At 38.2% G+C, this 19,369-nt stretch overlaps 1 protein-coding gene across 1 annotated transcript in view; it reads right to left on the reverse strand.

Moving 5' to 3' along the window:
* The window catches only part of WIF1 (WNT inhibitory factor 1), a 68,451-nt gene that overhangs the window by 25,843 nt on the left and 23,239 nt on the right, over window positions 1-19,369 (reverse strand). The window lies entirely within an intron of this gene.

A 19,369-nucleotide genomic window follows, 5' to 3' on the forward strand; every position in this document is an offset into this window, starting at 1 on the left:
AAATGAGAGGTGAGCTGAGTGGCTCTGCAGTTAACTGTAGAGATATGCAGAATTTGGATGGGTTAATAACTAAATTATGAATTACATAAACATGGGCTAAAGTGACATTTTAAAAAGGAATATGACCTTTCCTATAGTCAGTATCAAATTTATTTCCCAGTATGGAGGATATTAAGAGATACCTGGTAGACATTCACACCATTTTTTGGCCTTACATCATAGTGTCAATGTGTTAGGGATTAAGGACTCCATGGGAGGATGATAATGCAAAGGGGTGATCTCAGCCGCTGTGGGGACACTGGCTCTTTGGGCTGTGGCAGTGTTCTAGATGACCATCATGTAGATGAGCAACAAAATGTCATCAATTAATTTTACTAAATTCATCATTAGAAAGGCCCTGAGGATAAAGAGTTTTAAGACTGTCATTTCCTACCCTGTTTGAGGGAAGGCAGAGAATTACAAGAAGTTTGATGAAAGAAAGGAGTGTCATCAGGAACAGTATTTCAATTTGGAATGGATTCCTTTAACATTATTTCTGACCCCGCAATAAAGTCAACAACTATTAAAAGTGGGCTCTTTAGTGTTCTGTGAATCTGGGTGTTTTAAATGACCTCCACCAGCTGCACTTACCTCTGTGCCTCACTAGATCATGCTTATCACTTAACATTTTATTCTAAAACATATTTTAGTTGGCATTATGAAAGGCTTTAGTGTTGTATGCCCTTACAATTAATAACTTCGGGTAATTTGTATTACTAAGTACAGTAATAACTAGCAAACAATAACACAACAAACACCTGTGTAATGCATACCCTGTCCCAAGCCTTATTTTGAACACTTGTATTAACAGTACATATAATGATGGAAAAGAGCTGAGTGAATAGAGCATAAGCATGCCGAAAATACATTTCAGTGGCTAGATTGCTTCAAATACCACAAGTTATCATTTGCTGTTCCATAATTATATCTTCAAACTTTGTCACATTATAAGTGAAATTTATATGGATGATATACTTAAAAAGGGCATTAATAAAAAAATACCATTAAATATAAGTTAAAATGTTTTTGAAACATTTTAATGTTTCATATTAAAGCAGTGATTGTGTAGGGTTGTTGCTAACTGATTTTTCCTTTCTTTTATAGTGAAATAAATGCATTTATTTAAAAACAGACATTAATTATATACCTTGCTTCAGTTCTGTGTGGCTGATGAAAATCACTGGCTCTATTTGTATAATTCTCATGATCTGGACATAGATGAAATATTCTTGGACCTCTATTTGGTGAGACTCTGCTCACATAACAATTTGATTTAAATCTCTTTGCCTTCTTGAAAGTGTGCTTTTTTTCTTTTTTTGAAGATTTTATTTATTTAGAGAGACATTGTGAGTGGCAGGGAGGGGCAGAAGGAGAGAGAGAATTCGAGAAAACTCTGTGCTGAGCGCAAACCTGACATGGGGCTTGATCCAAGACCCTGCGATCATGACCTGAACCAAAATCAACAGTCAGTCACTCAACCAACTGAGCCATTCATGTGCCCCTCCTTGAAAGTGTGCTTTAAGAAAATAACATGTACTAATAAAGTAGCTTCTGAGTGTGTCTCTCAAGAACTTTTGATGATGTTCCAAGAATGTGGAACTGAAAGAATTTCACTCAGGGTCCAGAAACAACGCCATAGAGCCTCTGGGTCTCCTGTTGTTGCTTTTGACTATGGCCATATGAAGTAGGCTGGCAAGGTCAGAATCCATTATATTTGATGTTAGAGTTTGTAATTAGCATTGGCATGACTGCATAGCATGATGCAGCTAGGCTTAATGGATTTGTCCAGACAGCCAGTATTCTTATCAATAACAAATTTCACAGTAGAGATTTTAGGGTGTGCATTTGATTTCTCTGAGAATCAGTAAATATCAGTTTTTCTACTGCAATTCTAAGACTGTATTCTAAGACAGGAACTGGTCAAAACAGTTTCTTGCTTGATTTTATCAGCAATAGACAGTTTCCAGAGAAAACCTTTGAAGGTTTTGTTCTTCTTTTTGAAGATGATAATGTTGTTGTAATTTCTGAAATTACTTCATTCTTTCCTTTATAGTTGGTATATATATTTTAAGGGGGTTTGTCCATCTACTGTTTTCATTGCCTTCTTTAAAATTCCAATTTGAAAACTACTTAAAAACTGACCAACTCTGATGGACATTGGGGAGGGTATGTACTTTGCTGAGCGCTGTGAATTGTGTAACACTGATCAGCCAGACACCTGTACCCTTGAAACAAATAATACAGTATATGTTAATTAAAAAAAAAAAAAAGAAATTGGCCAACACTTTATCTCTGATCTTGACACTGACCTCTTTCATTGTTTCATTTTGTCATTATCAACAGATCTACCAAAACCACCCATGCCATATAAATATTTCTACACATCAGTTAGATCACCATGTAGTAGAGATGACCTATGTTCTTCATTTAACCTAAGTATTAACTTCTGTGGCTTAAATAAGTCCCTCAAAGTCAAAGAAAAATGGCTGATAAAATAAATGATAGATTTATAATGTCATAGTTTAAGTTCTAGACAGGACTTTCTGTTTTTAGTTTATTTGTAATATCATAAACAGTCCTAGTCTCAAACCTCTCCACTGGAAATACTTATGTAGGGGCAAATAAAACCTAAATTCTATGCCAAAGAGAACAACAAGCTTGCTTTAAAGTTTGGGAACAAATTTCACAGGTTGTAGATTTATTACTTAGATAAAAGGAACTCAGAGCATGAACTGTAATAGGGAGGTGGCATATTGGAGAGTCTGAAACCTCTATTAGGAAAAGTACATTTAGTTTTATTAAATGACACTAGTGGAAACTCAGGTAGAGGTAAGTAGTGTGCTTATTTGAGAAGCACATGAAAAGACTGCCTTGTATTCAAACAAAGAATGGGTCTATTCAGGAGAATAATTCACTTCTAAATTAAGTTGTTGAAAAACCTTGCTGGCCTGGCTTGCCATGCAGTAAATTTTCTTTTCATGGAGAAGAATAAAAGACACCCAAATATTATCAAGAGAGGAATGAGTGCTGGAGGCCATTTAACTTGCTTCCAAGCAACTTGGCTGAATGTTAAGGTTGTTCTTTCCAGAAAAGATGAAGACATCATTTAAACAGCAAAATGGGACAACCCAGAAGGCCTTTAACTCTGGCACTATTTCTTGGGTAGACGCAGAGAAAGGAAGCAGAGAACTGCATAACCATGGGGAGGAACAGAAAGAATCCAGTATTTCTTTTCTATCTTTGAAGTTCTGGGTTTGTGGTGCATACTTAATCTAATATATTAGCATGATAATTACAAGAGCCTCTGAGTTAAGAAATAAAGGTTCTTCATAAAACCACAGCTCTCAAACCTCTTTTAACTTCATGTATCATGATGCTGACCTAAGTGTTCATGAAGAGAACTGGAACAATAAAGGTATTTGATGTGTTCTGAAGAAAATTTCAGGCAATTCACAGATACAAAGCATACAGATGCCATAAAGCTGGAAAATTTACAAAGAATTTTTGTTGAGTGTTTACTAAACACTCCAGTCACTCTTCATCATCATTCTCACAAGAACCTAGTATTATAGCATGCATGTTGTGTTCAGATTAGCCAGGCATTCAGTACGAGCATTATTAGTGGTATCTGAAATAGCTCCTACACTGTATGTGAAGAGCAGAAAGAAATTCACTGAAGCAAGAAAGGAATAGAGTTCAATGCTAAAGTCCCAAACAAAATGAATCAGCACACCCAATGCTTAAAATAATCTGACGCCTGAATGTCTAGACCAAAAATTGCCGGATTTCACATTCTTCTCACATCTCACATCACAAGATGAAGGGCATTCATCTTGTCACCTCCCTGCAAAATTTCATCCTTCAAACTCACAACTCATTATCCTTGGATGCTGGGACACTCTGCTGATTGTTCCCCCATGTTTTGATTTTCCTGCACTTCCTTGTTAACCCTCCTCCTCTCAGTTCCTGATTGTGAAAAATCGCTAAGACTCAGGCCTCAGCTCTTCCCTCTGTATTCTATCATAAAACTCAGGCACTTGCACAGATGAAGCTGTTTCCTTTTGGGTCAATAATGCTCACTCAACAAGAACCATTCCCACTGCTTCATGGCTAAGCTCATGTACACAGAGCTTCCTTCATTACCTTTCCAAACCAGATGCTGCACATGAGGTCTTTGTATCTGTCAACAGTATTATCATTTTTCCAATAACAAAAGTACTGAACCTCTGAGTCATTGTTGTTTCCTGCCTCTACTTCATCTCCTGATAGCTGGACAGACACCAAGAATTTTATCCCCTCTCCTTGTATAATCTTTTGATTCTTCTCTGCCTTTCATTCCCACTGCTTCCACCCTAAGCCAGCCCTTATTTCCTCATACTGGTATTATCGTAACATTTTCTGAAATATCTTTCTAGCCTTCCTCTTTAAAATCTCTGCCATGAGGTGAGCCAATATATCTAGTGGAAACATCAGTTTTGCCATTTCACAATGCTTTTCTTTCAGCCCCTTTCTCTAGGAAAAAGGCCCTTAGCCTGATAAGTGTCCTCCACAGTCTGGTTCCAAATTTCCTTTATTTCAGACTGCTACCCAACAGGGATCCTCTTCCGGAGCTCACCTGGCCTGCTCTGAACACCCCATAACCGTACCTATATTCCAGTGTTTTCACCTACACTGGCTGGCAACAGGACTCAAACCAGTGTGGCCCTTAGACAAATACTGTCCCATATTATTATTAAACTTTTCCCATGTGTAGATCATGTATTGTCATGTACAGATTGGAACTTCTATGGTTAAAGATGGGATTATATTTATCCCCATCCCCCCACAACTATGCTACTGGAGATTCACTCAGCATTGGGTACAGCCAGGTATTTAATAAATATTCACTGAATGAATGAATGACCGATTGAGAAGCATCCAGAGGCGTAAGACCAGTGCATTCCAGAATATTCTATTCACATTGTTATGGTGAAATGGCACTAGCCTATGGTTTTACTGACTGGGCATTAGCTTATCTGTTTTGGCAATTGCTTAATTACTTTTATGGGTCAAAAGGTTCTCTTTTACTTTGCTGGGTGGCCAGTCACCATAGCATGTATAGAGAATAGAGAATATTTTTGGAAAAAGAGCAAGGAAACAAACACTGACATTTGATATCCAGTTGATCTTTGTGTAGTTTGTTACTGTTTTATGGTTATTTAGGGACAAAACCTTGGCAGTGAGGCTCCAAGAATAAATATAAGCAGATAATGTAGATAAGGTCCAGTTCTGAAACATGATGTTGTCTAATGCTCTTCTGGTTCATAGTTCCAGAAGAGACGTGATTCCTTCTCTAAGTAACATATATATAATTTAAATTACATATAATTTCTATAATTTCAAGTTTATAAATTTTGTAAAACTATGTAAATTTATATAAATCTTGTCTTCTGCAAATTACAATATGAAATTACAGTGTCACTGGGAAAGGTGAAATATCAACAAAGACTTCTTTCATGACTTCTTTTGAAACTGGCTCTAAGGAGAACTTGTTTCAGAAACAAAATTAAAAAGCTCCTTTTCATGAAGAGTAGTTATTTAATTGTGAAACTGGCCTTGGCTTAATGGATGATGAAATGAACACTACTTAAAGAGAGAACACTTCTTCAAGAGAGAATCTCGATCGGCCTCATCCTTCTGTTCCAGTAATTGGTTTTATCCACACTGCCACTGACCACAGTTAGCGGGCTGTGTTGAGGGAGTAAAGCTATTGGAATATAGTGGTAATATTAAAACTTCAAGTCCAAGTAAACACATCCGGGACCATGAAAGTTTTGTAAACTAAAACTGGCAGGAGATCACACAGTTTGGCTTCACATGCATCTGAAATATCTAAGACATTTTCCATCTTTTTCCTCCTACGGTTTGGAATCACCATTGCTCATGCAAACCAGAAACAGACCTGGCTATCTGACAAATCACTGGCTAGTCATTCTCTTTTAAGATTCCTAAAGATAGAAAAGCAATGTAATAGAGCACTATATTGCTGTTTTGTGTTAGATAAAACCAAAAGCCAGGGTTTTTTATTTTTTTGAGGGCGAGTAATAAGGAAGGTGAAAAGCCAAACACTGGGGAATGGAAAAGAGGTTTTTATTTTTTATTTCTTTTAAAGATGGGAGGAAAAGGGTATCAGAATGGAGATAAAGTAGGCTTTAAAAATAGAGCCCCCCTTCAGCATACTGCTTTCACCAGACTGCCAAAATTTTCCATGGGAAGGGCAAGATAGGCAGGAGAGAGGCTTTTGAAAACTTCATTCCTGCTTATTCCTTGAGGCTTCTGGGGCAAGGGCCTCCTCCGTACAGTAATCCTGCCCTAATTCAAGCATCTGCAAAGTTATGGGTCAATGGCAACCCCAAAACTAGGCACGAAGAAAGACAGTATTGGGCAATACGGAGGAGTTGTAAGGAAACGTTTTGAGGAAAGAAAACTTTGTTCTAACGGGCATAGCTAGCACTCTGTGCACCAGGAAAAGTCCAAATGGGAGGCGTGGGAAAAGAAACCTCGGGAGCACAGCCACACCTTTCTCTTAGAGAGTAGGATGGTATTAATTGGAGAACGCAGAAGGGCTAAGAAGGCAGTGGTATGAATGCAGGTGTTCTAGAGGCGATGAGAGCAGATTTCAGCTCTCGAAAAAGGAAAAGGAATACTTTCTCTGTTTTTTTTTCTTCTTATCTCAAGATTTATATTTGAATATTGCTCTTTTTTTCTTTTTAAATTGTGTTATTCACCATACAGTACTACATCATTTGTTTTTGATGTAGTGTTCCAAGATTCATTGTTTGCATATAACACCTGGTGCTCCATGCAATATGTGCCCTCCTCAATACCCATCACCGGGCTAACTTTTCTTAAAGCTTCAGAAGCAGTCATTGGGTATTCCTGTACTCCGGGCGGGGGAGAAGAGAATGGGCTAAGAGCTCTGTCTTGGATAATCATTTCACAACTGAGCAATTACCCTCACACCTCCTGTATTTATTTCCTGTGCATTTATTCCTCATCAGTATCTCATTCCCTTCATCTCCCTTTCATGCAGTTCACATGGTGGTGTATTTCAGCACATCACATTTTTTAGGACAGAATGACCTTTATAAAATGTCCAAATAAATCTGTGTAGCACATATAAATAGCTCCAAAGAGGCAAGACTAATGTCCCATTTCTTTCAGAGTTCTTTATAATGCATAGTCTCCTTTCCATTGATTTAAAAAAAAGTTTGAAAAATTTTAACTAACTTAGAATTATCAGTAGATTCTCAATGATGGCTTTCAAAATATTTAACATTAGGTCATGTTTTTCCTAGGCTTAGCTTCAGATAGTTTTCTAACATTCTTTAATATATTTTTATTGAATCCACATGGACAGTATTAACTTACTTCTTGATAAAAAAAAAAAAAAACCAACAGGGAAAAAAACCACTGTCCTTCTTGACTTTGTGCTTTGAAAAAAAATACATTAAGCTATTTGGTAAATATGAAATATGTCTTAATTTGCCTTCTTTATTCATATAATCACAATTTCATGTATCAAAATACTATGTTACAAGATATCATCCAATGACCAGTTGTTCTTTTCCTATCTAAGAGTCAAACAGAAAAGTCTGTGATTTCATAGTTACAGATTTTCGAAGTCTAAAAATTTAGGGAACTAGTGTTACTAGCAGAAGATTCAAGTAGCAGTCATCAGTATAAATTTGCTTTTACTTCAGAAAAAGTGATTACCTAGAACATACAGTGTCATCAGCCCTTTTACTCTTGTAAATTCCTCTAGGTATTTGCTATTTTAAAACTGTTATTCATACACGCATTATTCATCCTCTTTAAGACAACAAGAAACTGAGGCAGAACTGAAGCAATTTCCCTGGAGGACACTGAAGATGAAAATCCAAAATCTGAGGACTGGCTAAATCTACTGCCCAACTTGAATTGCCCTCTAGTACCCCTGAGCGATTCTTTTTTTTATTTGATTTTATTTGTTTGTTTGTTTGTTTGAGAGGGAGAAGTGTTGGGGGAGGAACAAAGAGAGAGAGAGAGAATCTCAAGCACAGTCTCACAACCCTGAGATCATGACATGAGCTGAAATCAAGAGTTGGGTGCTTAACTGACTGATCCACCCAGACACCTCCCTGAGCAATTTTTTTAAACATCCCTACTCTCTCCCTTCTCCTACACACAACAATTCCATAGTTTCCTCAAAGTCCTCTGCTCTAGCCCTGATATCGATACTCAACTGATGACAATACCCTATTCACAAACAAAACAGAGATTGCTAGGTATGAATTTCTTTGAACTTTCCCTCCATCCACCTACAAATAGCCCACATTCACATTCAATCTGCTTCCTTCCCATATCCTCTGAGATTGGCTCTAATAGTAATGTCATCTCCCTCATGTATATTAATATGATTAAAAGGTTAAAAACCAAACCCTGTCTCTACCTGGCTACCTTTCTTCTTACCTGTCATTACAGTGCTTCCAGAAGGTCTATACTCATGGTTCAGTGTTCTTGCTCATCAGTCTTCAGCTCACTAGTAAGGCTTTTGCCCTCATCATTTTAAAAAAGATTTTATTTATTTATTTGAAAAAGAGAGAGAGAGCGAACGCATGATGGAGGAAAGGGCAGAGGGAGAGGGAGAAGAAGACTCCTGTTGAGTAGCGAGCCCGACGTGGGGCTTGGTCCCAGAACCCTGGGATCATGACATGAACCGAAGGCAGACTTTTGACTGACTGGGCCATGCAGGCACCCCTGTACTTATCACTATAAAATCTTCATAAAAAGTCACAAATAGCCTCCAAATTGTAAAATCCAATGAGCACTTTCCATCCATCCATATTCTCCAAAATTTTTTATTATAATAAAAAAAATTTTTTTTGCTCTGTCTATAGCAACAGTCTTTGTGAGTTCCTCTTCTCCTTCTCCCATCAGTCTTTCCCTAATGAACTTCTCATGCTTCTCTTTCTATGATGGCACCTTAAGAAGAGTTCTGAATGTGGGCCCATGCACCCTTAAAGAATCCATAACTTTTGTGTCCATATATATGTGACTATTTTTCTGGGGAGAGCAGACCCTAGATTTCATCACATTCTTAAAAGAACCCAGGACTCAAAACATAATGGTAAGAGCCACTGCCTTAAATACTGATGTTTCCAGGAAACAACTGCTGCTCTCCTCTTCTTGCTTCTCTGTCTTCTTGAGGGATTTTATCCATTTCTGTGACTTCAATTTATACCAACATTTCAAAGACCTCCAAATTTTTATCTCCAGTTTTCACGTTTCTTCTGAGCTTTAGATTCATATTGGCAGCTGTCTATCAGACATCTCTCCTTGGACTTAATATGTTTGGACCAAACTCATTACCTTCCTGATAAACCTATTCACTTAGACTTCTTTACATAGCACTATGATCCTGATTACTCAAGATATAAACTCGGCAGTCCTTCTAGACCCCCAACTTTTCTCTCACCAGCCACCTCCACAAACTCTCACTGATTTCTCAAATCTATTCCCTTTCTTTTCCTTCCCACTGTTATTACCAAAATTCAGATATTTCTCACACATACTCCTGTAATTGTCCCCTAACCTGTCTCCCTAGTAATTCCTGCGGTCCAGATTTATAACTTCAAGGCTAAATATCATTCAGTTTTCTTCCTAAATGCCACCTGGACTATACCACTGCTCCCACTTAAAAGTCTTAACTGTTTCTAATCACGGGGAAGAGTTTAGATACAGCTTTACAGCTGGTTCTGCCCACGGGGCTCCTTTCATGTCTTCCCTCACATCTTCGCTCCAGGTCTACCAAGCTTTAAGTTCATTGAACTACCATGCTTTCTCATGAACCTTGCTCCTGACTCCATGCCTGGATTGAACTCTACTCCCTGCTCTTGTCCACTAAGGAGACTTTGACTTACCTGTCTAAGCACAGACATAAAACTTTCCCAACCCAGATCCTTCTTTCCTGTACTTTCCCCCATATCTGTATTATTGTACTTCCAGTAACAGTCTATTTATTTGTCTTCCCCATTAAACTCTCCTCTATGGAAGGAACTTTGCCTATTCTTATTTGAATCCCCAGTGACTGACAGTTTTTATGGCACAAAAGCTGTTTATAAAAAATAAATACAAGTTCTGAGTCAAATTAGTCATACCCTAAAAAAAAGGGGTAAATCACATCTTACTGAAATTGTCTTATTTGTTTAGCTTTAAAACAAATTAGAAATGTCTTTTTGAACTATTATTTTAGAGGGAATTTAGAGGATAGAAGGACGAGTAAGACTATACCGCAAACATATAATCAGTGAAATCCAGGATATGGGAAACACCCAGTCTCCTCAACAAAAATCTGAAGGAAGGGGAAAAAAAGAGAGAGATGGGAGGGAAACCTAGAGGTTAAAAGAAAATTAAGGTTTATCAACTCGCCATCATGTGTGCACCTACCTTGAATTCTCAAATAAACAAACTTTAAAAATGGTTGACCTTTATGAGCCATAGTTGGAAATTTAAACAGTAACTAGACATTTGATTATGTTAGAAAACTATTTTTAATGGTTTTGAGGTTCTTTTTTTTTTTTTTTAAGATTTTATTTATTTATTTGACAGGCAGAGATCACAAGCAGGCAGAGAGGCAGGCAGAGAGAGAGAGGGGGAAGCAGGCTCCCCGCTGAGCAGAGAGCCTGATCCCAGGACCCTGAGATCATGACCTGAGCTGAAGGCAGCGGCTTAACCCACTGAGCCACCCAGGCGCCCTTGAGGTTCTTTTTTTAAAAAGGTTTTTAAAATCTTTCATAGATAAATACTAAAATATCTGTAGATGAAATGACATGTTACCTGAGATTATTTCAAAATAGTATGGGAGGGAGCCATGGGTAGGGAGTGTAGATAAGACATGGCTGGCCATGAATTAATGATTCTTAGATCTAGGTGATAGATAAATGGATGTTTATTTTTCTGTTCTGTCAATATTTGTACATGTTTGAAATTTTCCATAAGAAAAGTCTTTACAAAAAAGAAAAAAAAAGCTTCATATGGGCATCTGTGTTGAATGAATGAGGTTTGATTCATGGAGAATAATGCATCACAAGTGATAGGGTAATGCTTCCCCCTTGGGCTGGAGTCTCATTAACGGCAGCTCCCTACTCACTCTGGTCCTACTACACCCACTTCCTTGCTGCTTCCCTAACGTGCTAGGTACACTCCCATTGGAGGGACCTGGCATGAACTATGCCTTCTGCTGGGGTGCTTTTCCCCAAGATAACCACATAGCTTGTCCCCTTATTAATTTTATTCCTCTCTAGTACAGTAGCATCTCCTGGCTGTCTTCTCTGAAACAGCACCCCTCACCATGTATATTTTTATTTTCTGCTTTATTTTTCCACTAGCACTTATCACCCCTTGACATACGTTCATTTAAATATTTAAAAACTTCTGTGTCTCTCTTCTGCACTACAGGGAAAGTAAGCTCCACAAGGGCCATCACTCTGCATTCTTTGCTGGGCTCCAGTACCTAGAGTAGTGCCAGCACATTGAAAGTGCTCAAGGGGCACCTGGGTGGCTCAGTGAGTTAAGCCTCTGCCATCAGCTCAGGTCATGATCTCAGGGTCTTGGGATTGAGCTCCACATTGGTCTCCCTGCTCAGCAGGAAGCCTGCTTCTCCCTCTCCAACTTCCCCTGCTTGTGTTCCCTCTCTAGCTATGTCTCTGTCAAATAAAATCTTAAAAAAAAAAAAAGTGCTCAGTAACTATTTATTGGATGGGTCAAAGAAGGAATGAATAAGGAAAGGTCAGCTAACCTAATGGTATCTTTTCTTTATCCTTGTTTATGTTTTAATTTTGGAAAAGTTTTTGTTATGAATTAATTAGAGTTAATTGACTTCAAAACCTTGCCATGATCAGAGCTGTTGGCTGAAATTGATCTGTAGCATAAAAGGCAAGATCTAAGAGAATCAAACATGCTTTTGGAAACATAAGCACAGTATAATTTTTGTTGTTGTTGTTTAGAGAATAGGTGTGTATGTGTGCCAGGGTTGGGGACATGGGCTGGGAAAGGAGCAGAGAGAGAGAGGGGAAAAGAGAGAGAATCTCAAGCAGTCTTTACGCCGCAGTGTGGAGCCCAAAGTGGGGCTCAATCTCAGGACCTTGAACTCTTGACCTGACCTGAAACCAGGAGTTAGACACTTAACTGACTAAGTTCCCTTGCCTTTTTTTTTTTTTTAGCACAGTTAATTTAATCACAATTTTTCTGATCACATGATTTCTTTCTATTCACATGTTAATACAAGAAATTGGTGGTGTGAGATTAAACACTGAACTTATTTTTTAAAATTTTATTATCATGTTATTTATTTTTTATATTTTAAATTTTATTTCCTTTCATAAGTTTAGACAAATAGTATTATTATCAGAGTTTCTCAAAACCAGAGACTACGACTTCTTCCGCTATCCCCACCTGGCCTAACACTGTACTAGACAATACAGGTAATAAAGCCTATGGACTTAAACCAGTACTTTTTTTCAAAAAACACCTACTCTCCATTGTTGTCTTTATCAGAAAAGTTTTTATGTCAATACAAGTAAGTAAATATGAGTGTTAGAAAACTTGTAGATAACTGAACAAATGTGTGAAGGAAGAGCACACCAGCAGAAAGAACAGTGGTCCCAAGTCTCTCAGGTGGGAAGGTACTTGGCACATTTGGTAAAGAGCTAGGAGACCAGTGGTGGCAGGCCCAGAGCGGGCAGGGCACTGTGGTGACCAGCGTTCAACATCACCCCGTCACAGGTAAAAGGGTCAGGTGCGTCCAGTGGAGGAATGCAGGAAAGTGCTCATAATGACAAGATCAGCTCTAAACATCCTCTGGTGCCAGAGGAAACACTGTAGGTGACACCAACGCCCTCTTACCTCTTGTCTCTGGTTTCCCCGGCCCCCACCTGCAGCCCAGCCTTCCAGACTTAGAGGAGCTGGAGGAGTCTATGAGAAGAGTCAACCATCGAACCTTCCAGGATGCTGCTAAGGGAGGGGAGGAATTTTAACTGTGAGTGAGGATTGAAATTTTAACTACTACAGAAGAGCGGATATTTTAATTACTGAAATGAGAATAATCTTAGCACAAAAGTAATCCGAGGACATTTTATTATCTTTGGCTAATGAGAGAAAGTCCAGGATCTGTCTGAGGAGTCATCCAAAGGCCCAGGGAGAAAGTAACCTACACCACAGGTTTGCAGGGGCTGATGTGAGAAATAGGAAAGTTGGCCCTATGTCATGACACAGGGCAGCGTCTTGCTTATTTGGTATAATAAGCCTTTGGGTCCTTACATAAGGATCTTAGGAGGCAAAGAGCTGGCAGCATATTTCCATTTGTAACCTCATGGTCTTTCTATCTTGCCCATTTAAAACATGCCAGAATATTAGCACAAAAAATGAACTATCCTTTATTTCTTTTTAATTATTATGTTACATATTAGCTTTCTCATATTTATTATTTCCTGTATAAATTCTTCAGTACTTTCAATTCCCCTTCCTGGATGTAAACCTAGTTGATGATCATGATTCTCTCCCAAGAGCACAGTGAATGACAGTACTTTGCAGTTAAAATAAACGGGTATGAGACAGACACCATAGTTAGTCAAGCTGATTCACTAAAGAAAAAAAAAAGACACATTAAAGCTGAATCAACTGTCATCTTTCAGTGATGACTGTTGATCTGATGTGATGAAAGAAAGTTCATGCACATAGATGGGTTGATTTGGCCCCTGGATGGTCTGAACATCGTTAACTCATACAGACTGATTCTGGCCCCGGTTCAAACTTCTCAGCCTTTGTTCTTAGGGCTCAGAAGATGGCTTTGAAGTTCAGGATAAAGTTCTTCTAACACACCATTACCAAAGAATAACCTTTTGATTATGATCTCATGAAAGTATAATCAATAACTTACATAAGTTAAAACCATGGCAAACAGTGATGGTCCTGTAATTGGACCTTTATGAATTCCATATGTTACAAACTCTGCATTAGCTAGCAGTCTTGCATAATACATATATTTCTTCCCCAAACAAAGCTGTTGAATTTTCTTAAAAGGCTATGAAACTTTTCACAGCTACTGTCAGCCTTGAACTCTTCAGGCCCCCGAGCTCGGTTGTGGGTACGTAACAGGCAGGATTTTTGGAAAGCTTAAAAGGATAAATAAGTATTTCTCCCAAATCCAATAGACACTCATTTGTGCAAAGCAATTTAATCAGAGCCAGTAACTTTTTACTTAATTGGACAGTTTGTGTGCTTTAAAAAATATTTCAGGGGGAAAAAGACCTCCAGCAAATGATGGTTAAAAACATAAGTAGAAAATGTGTTCACTTAGCAAAGTCATGTTCTCACGTAATGTTCTCAAATAACTAGGACCTGGCTAGGAAACCATTAGGCTGTTATCTACATTATTTAAGACTGATATTTACTTCTCTCTCTCATTAAGCTATATTACACATTACTAAATTTAAAATGTACGTGTTTAGCTTAACTGGCTTCACTTTGGGAGGAAGGGCACTAAACATGCAAGAAGGGATTTGGGAAGAAAAGTACCTAACCCAACCCATGGTCACAGTAGTTAAAAACAAAATAAAAAACAAAACAACAACAACAACAAAAAAAACCAACAGAGTTTTCTGATAGATTGAAGGGGACAAAGAAGAGGTTTGAGTTGAAGGAACATTTAGTGACAGACTGAAAGACATCCAAGGAAAGATGAATCCTATCCTTTTAGACCAAACATCAGATCTTTAAAGAGAGAGGATTATATAAAGCCCAAACCAATAATTACAGGTGGGGGAAGAGGCATCAAAAGGGTTATTTTTGCATCTTAGCCCTCTCCTTCCCAACTACTATTAGCCCCCTGAGTGTTACTTTATTCGGTTTTGTTACCTGTTACCATGAACTCGTTTTTCTTTTGGAACACATTTGAAAATTGCCGAAGCAGAGTTGCGGGTGTGGGGTGTGCGCAAAATGGCCCAAGGTAATTGGGAAATACAGGCTTCCAGTAATGGAATGGATAAGTCACAGGAATAAAGGGTACAGCATAAAGAAACATAATCGATAGCATTTTATTGGTGTTCTATGGTGACAGATAGTAGCTACACTTCTGGGGAACACAGTGTAACATACACACTTGTTGAATCACTATGTTGCTTACCTGAAACTAATGTTACACTGCGTGTTGCCAAAGCTAATTTCTAGCAGATTTATACACTTTCAGATTCCTCAGTCCAACATAGCACCATTAAAGTAATCTTTGTGACTCTACTATCACTATATATACTTCTCTACCTGTAAATATGTTACCAGCTTTCCAATTAAAATTTGAATTACTGACTCACAACACATTCATTAAAAATGATATTTGGCTCCATTTCTCCTCTATTTGATTATTTGTAATTCCTAAATGCAGAGACTGTAACTATTTGCCATTCCATTTTCTTTTCTTTTTTTTTTTTTTTTAAGATTTTATTTACTTGACACAGAGAGAGATTGCAAGTAGGCAGAGAGAAAGGGGGAAGCAGGCTCCCTGCTGAGCAGAGAGTCCTATGCAGGGCTCAATCTCAGGACCCTGAGATCATGACCCAAGCTGAACGCAGAGACTTAACCCATTGAGCCACCCAGGTGCCTCTGCCAATCCATTTTCAATTGCCCAACTTTATTTATACAAGTATTTTCAAAGTCTTGCGTGTGTGCATGCGCACACACACATACACACACATATACACACATGGATGATCAAAGAAGACCAGTACACCAAAGGGGAGAGAAGGATCAAGCTTTTAACATCTTTGGTTTGACGTTTTTTTAAGAAAATACCACTAAGCTGGTTTTTGTCCACTTTCTGTCCAGTTGTGACAAAAGACAACAGGCTACACAAAGAGGAAAAGAAATAGATCAACAGCGGGGGCGCCTGGGTGGCTCAGTGGTTTAGGCCTCTGCCTTCAGCTCGGGTCATGATCCTAGGGTCCTGGGATTGAGCCCCACATCGGGCTCTCTGTTCAGCGGGGGAGCCTGCTTCCCCCTCTCTCTCTGCCTGCCTCTCTGCCTACTTGTGATCTCTCTCTGTCTATCAAATAAATAAATAAAAATCTTTAAAAAAAAAAAAAGAAATAGATCAATAGGAAAACCAGATGTACACAAATCAGCAAGGCCAAATATGACCTAAATCATAATTTGTGTGAATTTGTGGAAACTAAAATATATTGAGAAATAAGTTTCCTGTATTCATTTTTTCTGGTCCCCCCCCTCCTCCAAGAAAGAGGAAAGGATGGCTCTGGAAATGACTGACCTTTCAGCATCAGTATCTGTTTTCATGGTTCTCGCAACTAGAAGAGTAACCTAGATACCAACATAGTCATAAGAAATCAACAACTAAATTTATGTTCTTCCTCAAAAGAGAGGACAGGAAGCAACAGAGAGTCTACCTCTATGTCAAAATCACTATTGATTGCTTCCCACAATCGGGAAATCCAGCCTTTACTCTTCTATGAGATAGCTAAACAATCGATTTAAGAGTTTAAGAGTGTATGTTACACCCAAAACATAACCTACATCAGCCTGGTACATATTAGGTGCACATATTGGGTGGTGTTTCATTCAAATTCGTCCTGGAAACCAATCTATCCAATATTCACCTTCATGACTTTCATAAACAAAATGTGAAGGTGCTCGCAAAAGTTGTAGAGTTACTTAAATTAAGTGGGCCTTAGTACTCTGGAAGACAGAAGAATCTAAGTATTCTTAATTAAAATATGACAACACTAAAACCAGAATTAAATTTGCAGGGACAAAAGGTCAACCACTGAGGCATAATGGAACAATTGAGACTAGGGAAACCAGATCTGGAAATCATAGTTTACCACAAACTGAAGATGAGTTAGCAATTTTCTGCCATATGGAAAAGGTCAACTTGATTATGAAACTTACTGTGTGTAAAATTCTTCCTTCATGTCAGGCATTAGCCATACTGCTAGTATCTATTTACAGAACAAACTGGTGGCTGCTGGACAGGATGGGGGTGGTTCCACAGGTGAAACAGGTGAAGGGGATTAAGAAGCACAAACCTCCAGTTATAAAATAAGTAAGTCATGAAAACAAAAAGCACAGTAGAGGGAATATGGCCAGTGAGATTATAATAATGTTGTGTGGTGACAGATGGTGACTCTACTTACTGTGGTGAGCGCTGAGTAATGTAGAGAATTGTCTTATCACTTTGTCATACACTCAAAATGAAAATAACATTGTATGTTAATTATCCTTCAATTTAAAAAAAAAAGAATCGGGAATTAAAAAAATACTGGTATCTATTTTAAATGATATGCATGAATCAGAAGGATTTAGAAAAAAAATTTATTGAACCATAAGAAACTCTTAACTATAGGAGACCAACTGAGGGTTGCTGGAGGGGAGGCTGGTTGGGGCATGGGGTCACTGGCTGATGGGCATTAGGGAGGGCATGGAGGTAATTAGCACTGGGTGTTATATACAACTGAAGAATCACTGACCTCTACCTCTGAAATAATAATGCATTATATGTTAATTAATTGAATTTAAATAAAATTTTTAAAAAGTTTATTGAAACCATTTAAAAAGTCTTATGAAAGAGTGTTGTGAAAATTAAGTATTCCAAGATCTATAAAGAACTTCTCAAACTCAACACCCAAAAAACATAAGTCAAAAAATGGGCAGAAGACATGAGCAGACACTTCTCCAAAGACATACAAATGGCTAACAGACACATGAAAAAGTGTTCATCCTCATTAGCCATTAGGGAAATTCAAATCAAAAGCACATTGAGATACCACCTTACATCAGTTAGAATGGCAAAAATCGACAAGGTAAGAAACAGCAAATGTTGGAGAAGTTGTGGAGAAAGGGGAACCCACTTACACTGTTGGTAGGAATGCAAATTGATGCAGCCACTTTGTAAAACAGTTTGGAGGTTCCTCAAAAAATTAAAAATAGAGGGGCACCTGGGTGGCTCAGTGGTTTAAGCCGCTGCCTTCGGTTCAGGTCATGATCTCAGGGTCCTGGGATCGAGTCCCACATCGGGCTCTCTGCTCGGCAGGGAGCCTGCTTCCCTCTCACTCTCTCTGCCTGCCTCTCTGCCTACCTGTGATCTCTGTCAAATAAATAAATAAAATCTTTAAAAAGAAATTAAAAATAGAGCTAACTTATGAGCCAGCAATTTTACTACTGGGTATTCACCCCAAAGATACAGATGTAGTTAAAAGAAGGGCCATATGCACCCGAATGTTCACAGTAGCAATGTCCACAATAGCCAAACTGTGGAAAGAGACAAGATGCCCTTCTACAGATGAATGGATAAAGAAGATATGGTCCATATACACAATGGAATATTACTCAGCCATCAGAAAGGATGAATACCCAACTTTTGCTTCAACAAGGATGGTACTGGAGGAGATTATGCATAAGTCAAACAGAGAAAGTCAATTATCATATGGTGTCACTTATTTATGGAACATAAGGAATAGCATGGAGGACATCAGGAGAAGGGAAAAATGAAGGTGGAGAAATCAGAGTGGGAGAAAAACCGTGAGAAACTGTGGACTCCAGGAAACAAACTGAGGGTTTTAGATGGGAGGGGGTGTGGGGAGGGATGGGTGAGCCTGGTGATGGGTATTAAAGAGGGCACAGATTGCATGGAGCACTGGGTGTGATATGAAAACAATGAATCATGGAACACTACATCAAAAACTAATGATGTACCATCTCCCTGATATGAGGAAGTGGAGATGCAACATGGGGAGTTAAGGGGGTAGGAGAAGAATAGATGAAACAAGATGGGATTGGGAGGGAGATTAAGTGACTCTTAATCTCATAAAACAAATTGAGGTTTGCTGGGGGGTGGGGGGGTTGGGAGAAGGGGGTGGGGTTATGGACATTGGGGAGGGTATGTGCTATGGTGAGTGCTGTGAAGTATGTAAACCTGGCGATTCACATACCTGTACCCCGGGGGATAAAAATATATTATACAGTTTATAAAAAATAAAAAAATTTAAAAATGGGAAAAAAAGAAAAAGAAAAAAACTAATGATATACTGTATGGTGACTAACATAACACAATAAAAAGAAAAAAATTTAAAAAGTATTCAGATTGATTACTTTTCCAAGTTCATTGTTGTCTATAGTTCTTCCTGTTTGTTGTTGTTATTTGCATATCATTCTGGAAAACCACTCCTACTTTGATGTAAATGAATTTTTGGTTCTTGTTCTCAAGTCCTAAAAAGTATAACAAAAAGAAACTACTAGATTTCATTGT

Source organism: Mustela putorius, unplaced genomic scaffold (assembly GCF_011764305.1).
Source record: "Mustela putorius furo isolate JIRA1106 unplaced genomic scaffold, ASM1176430v1.1 tig00537227_pilon_pilon_pilon, whole genome shotgun sequence".
NCBI lineage: Eukaryota > Metazoa > Chordata > Mammalia > Carnivora > Mustelidae > Mustela > Mustela putorius.